At 38.2% G+C, this 11208-nt stretch overlaps 1 protein-coding gene across 1 annotated transcript in view; it reads right to left on the bottom strand.

Annotated features, from left to right (window-relative positions):
• The window catches only part of LOC108373427 (transcriptional regulator ATRX homolog), a gene marked incomplete at its 3' end in the record, with an annotated part of 16619 nt that extends 10350 nt beyond the window's left edge, over positions 1–6269 (bottom strand). The window contains exon 1 of the mRNA XM_017629303.1: positions 6025–6269. The remainder of the gene's footprint in view (positions 1–6024) is intronic.
• Positions 6270–11208: the final 4939 nt, after the last annotated feature.

The raw sequence follows: 11208 nt of genomic DNA on the forward strand, positions 1-11208 counted from the left end.
TTATAAACTTGCTTTCTTTTTTACTTCATTTTAATTAGAACAAATTTACATAAATATGTATAAGCACACTATTTAGTTTGCTCGATTTGTAAACAAAGCTTCTCAGCGGTGAAAAATATACTATTGTGAACAACCTAAACGAGCGAAATTCACAATAGCGCTATTCTTCATCGAATGAGCGCCATAATACCAAATGAAAATTCGTTCGCTCAGCACTTTCGACCACAGTCGAAAATCGAATGCAACTCATAATAGGGGCCTAGGCCTCGCCAGCTCCCCAACTAGTTAGACAATATACATTTATATAGGTTATTTGATAGTTTTAGAAACATAAACAGCTGTGTAATTAAAATTTAAACTTACATATACGCATACTTTTTTATATATTAAAAATATCTATCTGTACTTTTAAGTCGCAAGACTGTAACAAATAAATAAATAAATAAAATAAGGACGGATCATTTATAAACTCGTGCAAAATGGTTTGTCTCGTTTCTAACTCGGTTGCCATTTTTAACTGAATTGAAATTTCTTCTACGTCCAACTAAGGTCATGGTCAACTTATGGTATTTGAATTTCAAAATATTAAACTCTTTTTGGGTAATTTATAAGCTTCCCAAAGTGTCGCAGTTTTGGTGTGTTCACCCTTTACAACAGCAAAGCGTCGATTATACAGATTCGCACATAGTGAAGAGTAAAACGTAGAAATACATATGCACTGTCTTTAAAATATACACGTTTGTATAATAAATCAAAAACTTTGAATTGCAACGAAATTTCGCCTTTTATAAATTTTACCATTAGTAGGATAGTGCACTTTGTAAATAAAAAAACTTGCACAAATAGCTTGTACAAATCAATGCGTTACCACATTTTATGACTAAGTATATACGAATATTTCCAAGCGTAAATTTTATTTCATTTTGTACCAATTTGGTCATTTAATAAAATCATGTTTAATTAATACTCTTCAGTAAAGCTTTCATAACAGCGTCCCAGTTCTCTGGCCATTGGACTGGAAACTTTTATGTACTGTTGGAAAGACTAGTTCAAAATTAGCGTAGAACTAGACTTTTTGCCGGCAGTACTAGTTCTAGCTCAATACCCAAACAATGCATTCAACTGTTCAGTTTTACACGGCGATGTCATTGACGGTGGAAATTGTCGCCCAGTGTATTACTTTGAAACTTGGACAGTTTTCGGTTTTCGTTTACAGATTCCATGTTTCTTACATATTTTATAAAAAAAAAAATAAAAAATATTGTAAGCGGCGACAGTATGGATATCTGCGTATAATTTGTTAGGGTGATTTTTTATTTATATAGGGCTAAAACCACCTCGTTAAATACGCCTAGCATATATTCTATGTTTTTGATTCAGAATACACGTCTAGATTCGGCTGGCTTATTACACCACACCAAAATCGAATAGGATCCATTTGAACTCTTACATATTCTAATGGGAATTTATGGGGTGAAATAAGCTAATCGACACAGGCAGAGATGGGTTACCAGCAGTGTTGCCGCGAAGCTTTTTAGTGGTAGCCAAATTCCTTTAAAAAAAGGGCTAAAAAAAGAGCTAAAAAAAAGTCATTGTGGCTAAAAATGGTAGCTAAAATTGTTTACTTACATCATCATATATACATATATAAACATTTTCAATAAGTATTGGTATAGAAAAACAATGAACCCTGGAAAAAAGATAATATTTTATCCAACCAGAAACCTTTTCGTATAAAAGGGGATATATAAGACACCATCAAGCTCGAAGCATATAACTTAACAGCATGCTTGTACAATATTTATTTATTTACAAATGAGGTCGAGGAAAGACCGAAATTATTTGAGCCGAAATTTCGTAATTTTTCCACCACTTTGTTGAACATTGTTTTTTTTTTTTTAATTCACAACTGCAATATCGTGAACTTAATATTCCACAAACACGGCTTTAAAATTTCCGCCAAAATTTGTTTACTTCGAAAATTTAGCTAATTTCACCACTCACGACACCAGCACGCTGGTACAATCATAAAATTTTCAAATAGTTTTTGAAGTCGCACCAGTAGCTGGTACAATCACACCACAAGAACATACACGGTCAATCGACTTGATGGGCCATTTAACTAATGAAGCATATTAGGGTCCAGTTTTTCAGTGCACGGCCGTGGTTCAAACTAAGTTTAAACGCCCTATCTGGCTGGTTTAAACTAAGATCAGCCAATCAAGTGTCAGCCAGCTGTTCAATTCAAACCCAGTTTACTTAATCTGAGTTTAAACTGGCACTGAAGAACTGGCACTAAGGGCCGTAAACTTATCTATTTTAAACTATAGTTAAATCGTTAATAGATAACTTAAAAAACAGCCCTAACACTTATACAGTATGTATGTATAAAAACGTAAGGAACATAAAATACATATATGCCAATCTTTCTTAGTTTAAAAATTCATCTCTTATATATATGCAAAAAAAAATAGATAAAATTAAGCATATACAACTTTTTCATTCACAGTATGAATAAATTCTCCAAAGGGCTAGGGGCAATTTTAAATTTATGTGGCCAAAAAAAGTATGTGGTAGCTAAATCTNTTTACAAATGAGGTCCAGGAAAGATCGAAATTATTTGAGCCGAAATTTCGTAATTTTTCCACCCCTTTGTTGAACATTGTTTTTTTTTTTTAATTCACAACTGCAATATCGTGAACTTAATATTCCACAAACACGGCTTTAAAATTTCCGCCAAAATTTGTTTACTTCGAAAATTTAGCTAATTTCACCACTCACGACACCAGCACGCTGGTACAATCATAAAATTTTCAAATAGTTTTTGAAGTCGCACCAGTAGCTGGTACAATCACACCACAAGAACATACACGGTCAATCGACTTGATGGGCCATTTAACTAATGAAGCATATTAGGGTCCAGTTTTTCAGTGCACGGCCGTGGTTCAAACTAAGTTTAAACGCCCTATCTGGCTGGTTTAAACTAAGATCAGCCAATCAAGTGTCAGCCAGCTGTTCAATTCAAACCCAGTTTACTTAATCTGAGTTTAAACTGGCACTGAAGAACTGGCACTAAGGGCCGTAAACTTATCTATTTTAAACTATAGTTAAATCGTTAATAGATAACTTAAAAAACAGCCCTAACACTTATACAGTATGTATGTATAAAAACGTAAGGAACATAAAATACATATATGCCAATCTTTCTTAGTTTAAAAATTCATCTCTTATATATATGCAAAAAAAAATAGATAAAATTAAGCATATACAACTTTTTCATTCACAGTATGAATAAATTCTCCAAAGGGCTAGGGGCAATTTTAAATTTATGTGGCCAAAAAAAGTATGTGGTAGCTAAATCTAGACACCAAAGGTCTAAAACGGCAACACTGGTTACCAGTCGCGTATATGGAACGCGATTTATTTAAGTTTACTCTAATAGAGTTTAACTGGTGAAATGAGCTACACGCGCGCAAACAACATAGAACTTGACGAAGTAGCATGTTTGCCCGCACATGCACATTACCACAAATTTTTGTATACCGTGTATGTACACACAGCTACACAGCGTTACACTTCACTACGATCGTAGATTTGCTACGATTTTTTATGAAAATTAGAAATTTACAACGCTACTCCACTTTACCCACGATCCGTTTCGGTTTTTTTTTACCGAATAATAGAGCACTTATTGCAGTATCTGAACTCAAAAAATTCTTAGGACTGTTTTTTCAAGTAGCTTTTAAAATGTATGTGGCTTTCAAATACATTTTTCGTTAAAGAATACTACAGTTGCTTTTAATAGATGAGGTCAAAGAGTGATTGGCTTCCAATTAAAAAAGAGATTTATAAGGCCGTGAGATAGTTTTCAAATGTTCCTTTTTTGAGATATTGGTTTTTGGTTTTGGTTTTGTGCTTCATTTGTTCAAGGACTCCCTGAAATTATCCGACGAATAATTTTTTTAACCGCTTCAGTGCTAGTAAAAAGAAGTGAACTAATGTTCACCAAAAAAACAAGAGCTTAGAATGTTATACAAGAAATATGGAAAATTATTACGTTTCTATTCCATTATAGATGCTAAAATGTTTTTAACTAAAAAGGCAAATTATGACGAGCCAATATAGTATGTATATAAAAATATCTACTACGAAATTTCAATTTCTGCTACGCTTTTTCACCTCATTTACTACGGTTCAGGCTTGTGGTCATTCTAACCCTGTAGGTACATAACCGATACTTCCTATTCAGGGTTACCAAACATCAATTTCGGACATTTTGGTATAACGCGGTATTACACACCAAGCGATGAAATATTTTACAAGTGTTTGACGCATATATCTAAAATAACTTTGAAAATAAAATGCAAATGTCTAAAACAAGAAACAAATGTGAAGCCCATTCCCTTAAGATAAGCTTTTTTCATAAACATGTTCTTCGTGGATTTTAAATTGACAACGAAGGTGGAGAACATTGGGTAACGAAGGCTCCGTTTCGCTGGAGGGTGGGAAAAATATCGAGTCGAAGACCACCCTCTTTCACTTTTCATTATGGAAGGTGAGGCAAGAGATTCGTGTTCCAATTATTTAAAATTTTTTACCCAAGCCCAATGATAAAATTGCCGTTAACCGTTCTTCCATGATGTGTAAGAACTTCATAGCTATACCGATTACCAGTAGCTCACTAGAAGAAAATATGTGTTAATTTTTATTACGGGAAGAAATACATATGTATCTATATGTAAGTCAAATTTTTTAAGTCGATTTTCTCGAGTTTTTTTATTTTTTAGGTGTGACAGTATTGAAGTAAATGAGCGTTATGTTCATTTTATTGGCATTCATATTTGATATCGAAGATAGTTTTCGACCGTTAGCCACATTGTTTATTGGGTAATTTCTTAACATTTTTCAATTTAACTAAGAGGACAATTTTTTACGATTTTTAAAAATTTGTTAATAAAGTTCTTAATACGTCGATACTTGTTGGTATGCGCGTAACTTACTCGCTACTTGTCAAAAAGTATTGAGATCTCGATACTCGATACTACTACTACTACTACTTATTAATTAAAAGTATCGGCCGATAGTCTGTGGTGTACGGTGGGTTGTCGTTGTTGTTGTAGCGGTGGTACGGTGGGTCTTAGTTTTTGGTGGAAAATGCTGGTCACTACTTGACCAGATATAAATCTGGGTAGTTCCGATCAGGAAAACCCGACTGTCGTGGAAGCGAAGGGTTGTTGGGAACACGTAAAGAAGCCCACCACTTCAGCTGTACGCTGGCTTATTCCTCCACTCCGAAATCGAGGACCCATTTAGATTTTGTTAGATGAAGTTCACGGAGAGCCACGGAACGAGATGTGCATCTTTACATTCTGCGTCCTTTAGCGTTTTAGAGCAACGGAGTAGCATGCAACTTTATATTGTTTTGTTATGTTATTTTATAAGAATCAAAATAGATGCTATTGGAATTTGGTGTGGGGAAATAAGCTATGCGAACTTACCACGGAATCAGGCCGGCATGTAACTTCTTTATTTTCTATGTTCTTTGCCGGTAGAGGAACGGAACGGGAAGTGCAGCTCCTTTATTTTTTTTTACACTTGATTGCAAGTATACACGATGATAGCGAATATTCCTAGCTTCTATCAGCAGTTATACGTCCTTCATGTTGTAAAACCGCTTCCATTTTGCTCAATTTCTCACATCTATGAAGTTTACTTCATTCAGCGGTTATCGGTGATTCCCTAAATAATATCTGCTTCTGCATTTGTTTTACCGACACATCTATTACCATCGAAATGTACTGAACAGAGCTTGATTTAGTAAAGCATCACCACCTTTTTATTTGCGAAAGCCGAAGCCGCCCATTCACAACCTCAAACTGCATTAGCAAATTTGTATTATTGGCATGTGAATATTTCGATATAAACCTCTACTCAAACTGATTTGAGTATTTTAAGATACTGATACTTAATTGTTTTGCATATTACCTAGAAACAAGATACGCTTACTTGGCCCAATTTTCTTACCAATATTTCTTCTTGGTCTTTTACAAATTAAACTCCCGTTTTCAAGCTCAAATTCTTCAAACGATTCTTACATATTTTAATTTTCTGCACTCATTAGCTTTTAGAACTAAATCAAACAAAACAATTCGCATTAATTTGTAGATATAAACACACAACTTGCCTAACGTCGCTAAAAATCGGAATTTGTAACTTTTTCAGGTATACATAGATCAACTTAGGGATGTGTTTCTTGAGCAGAAGTCAGATGAGAGTTCGCCCAGAGAATGTTGAAAAACGCTCTCTAAAAAATCAATTATTCACAATAAAATCGCAATTTATCGCCGTCTTCACGTGTTTGAAAATCTCGCTTGCGTCCTGTTCTTTTTTCGCAAGCCGGTTACTCTTACTGTACTAACTGTTGGAGCAGGTTTAAAGGTGACTCCATCCGTTACAAGTGTTGTACCTAAACGAAATGGAGCTCGGATGAAGTCGTCTCTAACAAATGCAGTCGAAGTAGGTTTCTCGTCCGGGGTTGAACTCAACGTCCGCCCGGAAATATGTGGAGCGATTTGGCTGTTGGGTATTGCTCTATGACGAAAAATTACTGATGGGGTTCGCCGATCTGAACGCCGTAACAAAAGCCCTTGTTAGGGAAAACCCCGAGTAATTTCCATGCGTAGAAGCAGCACTCATGGAAATGCGCCAAGATATATATTGACCAACCGAAAGAGCCGAAGACAACAACAGAAACTTTCAAATTGAAATGGGGAATCGAAATTTGGCAGTTTGAGGACAATGAGCATTAGGGCCAGTACCCGTTTAAACTTAGATTAAGTAAACTGAGTTTAAATTGAATAGCTGGCCGAAATTTGATTGGCTGTTCTTAGTTTAAACCTGCCAAAAAGGGCGTTTAAACTTTGTTTACACCACGGCCTTGCAATTCAAAACTGGCCCATAGAGTACGCCAATGTTGTACATATGTATATTCTTGCGCTAAATGTCAAATATTCGGAACTGCATCGTTGTATACCTTTACTGCCCTAATGTTACATACATTTCTGTGAATACATACATATGTATGTTCCTACGTATATCCAAGGTGCATCTATACAAGGTGGTGTTACTAGAGCAGCTTATTTGATATTTTTGTCTCTACAGTAGTATAGCAGAATGTCATCCAAGACGAAATGGCGAAAATTATCTCCTATTTTGTTTCCTTTTCACATCCTCATGTACCAAAAAGCAATAACAAAATGCACGGGATTTTTAGGTTGCAAACAGAGTGGAAGCGAAGCCGAAGATGAAGATGAAGACGAAGCCGTCAGCTTGAAACTGTGCGGTACTGTTTTCAAAGACGAATCACTTGCTGTGATGAGTTCTTTATTACATAGTCCAACAAGCGCTTCTTAACTCAAAAATGACAGCAGAAATGAGAAAGCAACACGCACCCACCTGGATTATGGGCAGCTGCTGCAGCTCGCCAGACAAAACGATAGTCAGCGCTGGCCTGATAAATAGCGTATCATGGCGACCTTGGACCATCTGCCCATTGTCATCTCGATCGATAAACCAACCGGATTCGCTTCCGCGAAACACCGGACCTATGTAAACTTTTCCAAAGCGGATTGGAAAGGCTTCGCGGAATTTACTGAGAGCACTTTCGCTGCGCCCGCCACACCAGCCGACGTCCACCTTGGTGAACGTAAGTTCCGCAGGGTTGTCACTGCTGCTGCAGCTCGCTTCGTACCGGCAGGATGCATTACGGACCCCCGTCTAAACTTCCCTGCTGAAGTGGCTGTTCTAGCCAATGAGCGTAACAACCTTCGTTAGGCCGATCCCGGAAATCCCCGTATCAGGGATCTCAACGGGGAAACCAGCCAGCAAAGGAGAATATTATCGTCTGATAATAGCGAAGACACTTGAGGCCTTGCCACGAACCACCAGACCCCAGCGAAGCATCAGCATGGTTTCCATAAAATGCACAGTACAACAGCAGCACTTAACGCCATAAACACGCGGACAACACGTGACTTAAACCACAATCGTCCCTGTGAGAGAACTATTCTAGTAGCGTTGGACCTGTCAACGGCGTTTGACACCATCAGCGACTCCTCGTTGCTAGAAGACATAGAGGCCTCATCTCTCCCACATAGGCTCAAACGGTGGTCATCGAATTATCTAATTGGTCGACACTCGTCAGTAATGTTTAGAGACAAATCAAGAAAACCTAGAAAAATAAAACAGGGGGTTCCACGGGGTGGTGTCCTTTCCCCATTACTGTTAAACTACTATATTTCCAAGTTCCCTCAACCACTAGAGGGAGTCTCAATTGTCTCCTATGGAGACGATTGTTCGATAATGACGTCTGGGAATGGAATTGATGACTTGCGTTTGAAAACGGGTATCTCTCCGAGCTTTCTCGCTTCTTCACAGCTAGGAGCCTAACTTTCTCCCCTACAAAATCCTCTGCGACCTTGTTCACCACCTGGATGAAGGAGGTCAGACTACTGCTGGGAATTCACGTCGATGATACACCAATTCCGACGGTGAATAATGCCAAAATACTCGGAGTAACCTTCGACAGTTTGCTCCCCTATTCTGCACATGCAACCGCTATTGTCAACAAAGTACAGAGCCGCAACAAGGTTCTCAAGTCGCTAGCGGGCAGTACTTGGGACAAAGACAAACAAACGTGTGGTCGCTGCGGACTAGTAGGACGCAGTGGATGGAGCTGCAGAAGACTGAAAACACTGCACTTCGGACAGCGACTGGATGCCTTCATATGTCGTCAGAACACACCTGCACGACGAGGTAAAAATGCTCCCCATAAAGGAGCACAACACAATGCTATGCAAGCAGTTTCTAGTAGGGAGCCACAGACCAGGTCACCTAAAGAGACAACTGCTTGCAGAAGATCCCTCGCCCAGGCACGTCAGGAGGCATCTCTACGAAATGGCGGACGAAGTCCAGAGGTTAATTAAATAATTTCTGGACCCGTGAGCTTATCGACTGGCCCTGAGCGGCATTCACAGGGAGTCAGTCTCGAGTTATGTAAACTCCAGAGCTATGAATGCCTACGGACATCGACGAGATGGAGTTTCATCTGCCTCGGCAGACTCAGACCACAATAGCCCAACTTCGCTCAGGCTACTGCAGCAGGTTAAACTCATACCTGATCAGATTGGACGCAGATGTGTCCGGCATTCGTAGAGACACCCTAGGACTCGAAACATCTCTTCGTATGCCCAGAAAACGCGACAACGCTAACGCCTTTGTCCCTGTGGACCGAACCATTTAAACTGCACGCTTGTTAGGGCTTCCGTTGGTTGAGCTTGACGACAACGACAGATATTAACCGATCTAGGCGGGGTTTTTGTAGCCGCTACAACAGCAACAACACTCAGTGAGAGTGACTCTCTTCAGTGCGAAGTAGTCAGATTTAGTCAAAAGAATTTTTGCTGCCAAAATCTTGAATGTTTCAAACTCAACTGACTTCAAATTAACGGAAATTAAAGAATACATGAAAAGTGAGAATAATGTGGAAACTAAAAAAAGTTAATTGAAAATGGAAGGAGGCAAAAAATTAATGATGTAGTAAGTGGTTATTGCGCTTGTGCTTGTTTGTATGGTGTTTACCACTGACCCAAACACTCATCTCTCAAGCAAAGAGCGTTTCCCACTGTGGCATATCATTCTGTGCGATCTTTTGCGTTTTCCGTTGTGGGTTATTTATCAACTGCTTAAATTTCCCTTAGGCAAAGACACTTTGGCAGGGACTTTTATTTTAAAGTATCTTAAGACTGTGTTTATACACGGAAACTTTTGTCGACGCGATTTTGCACATTCCCTTTTGGTGTTGCTCGTTTCATTTACACACGGCGATTTGTGTGTATGCAATTATTGTTGTCGGCTGGGAACAGCGGTTCAATTTACACAGACGAACGAGAGTACAAAGCGTGTTGCCCGAGCACGAGCAACTCGGTGCCCCTCTCCTTTCCTCGTCACGCTCTCTCCTACAAATGTCGAGTTACGGCAACAAAAATCGTCGTGTGTAAATGAGCACTAATTTGTGGGTTATTGTAAGACTGAAAAATATAAGTGGCCACACATAACTGGAAGCAAAGCGTAATTGCCCAGTTATGCATACTTGCACTGCTATACCATTTATACGTAAAAACCAAAACCCAACAGAATTAAAGGCTCTGTTATGCATACTTGGCATTGCATGCACTGCTATACCATTTTTACGTAGAAATCAAAAACCAACAGACTTTTACGTATGTAATGCTGTGCGTTGGGTAATCGCTTACACGCGAAGCTCATTTAACAGATTCCTTATGTGACAACTCTCAAGCAATGCCAAGTATGCATAACAGAGCCTTTATACATGTTAAGTGCTATGCGTTGGGTAACCCCTCACACGCAAAGCCCGTTTAACCGATTCATACATATGTGACAGGTTAGGCATACGTACGTACATATACGTACGCATGCATGTGCGAACATTTATGATAAAGAGAGCGTGCACATTCATAATATGATATACCGAAAATAAATTATTTTATTTTATTGATAAAGAAAAGGATAAAGGCAAAGGTAACAAGTAAGAAAGTCTAAGTTCGGGCGGAGCCGAACATTAAATAATACCCTAATTTTCGAAATATTCAAGTTTAAAGCATTTCTGAAATTTACCGTTATATGAAAAGCCGTACTTTTAGTCCGGTTTCAATAATTTTGAACGTTTTGCTTTTATGTGGCAAGCACAATAACCGTACCGAGTGTGGTAGAACGGTTACCGAGATACATATATGTGATCATAAGTGGGCGGTGTCCAGCCCATTTTTCAAAATTTTATCATAAACGTATTTCTTGGTAAAGAATTGTTGCAAGCGTCAATTTTGAATAAATTAGCTTTAATATTTACTGATTTATCGAAGATTTCGTATTTCTGCAAATTACCGTTATATGGGATGTGGCCGTGGTTATTGTCCGATTTTTAAAATTTGGTATCCCGTACCGAGGCCAATAACCGTGCCAAGGTTGGAAAAAATCGGTCCAGCGGTTGTTAAGATATACACATGTAACCATAAGTGGGCGTGGCTACGCCCATTTTTAATAAATTTATAATATTCTTATTTTTCGTCTAAAAATTATTGTAAGTATCAATTTTGAGTGAATAATCTTCAGTAGTTACTAAAATATCGC

This window comes from Rhagoletis zephyria, unplaced genomic scaffold (genome assembly GCF_001687245.7).
Source record: "Rhagoletis zephyria isolate East Lansing unplaced genomic scaffold, Rhagoletis_zephyria_1.1 Rzeph_scaffold_06680, whole genome shotgun sequence".
Classification (NCBI taxonomy): Eukaryota; Metazoa; Arthropoda; class Insecta; order Diptera; family Tephritidae; genus Rhagoletis; species Rhagoletis zephyria.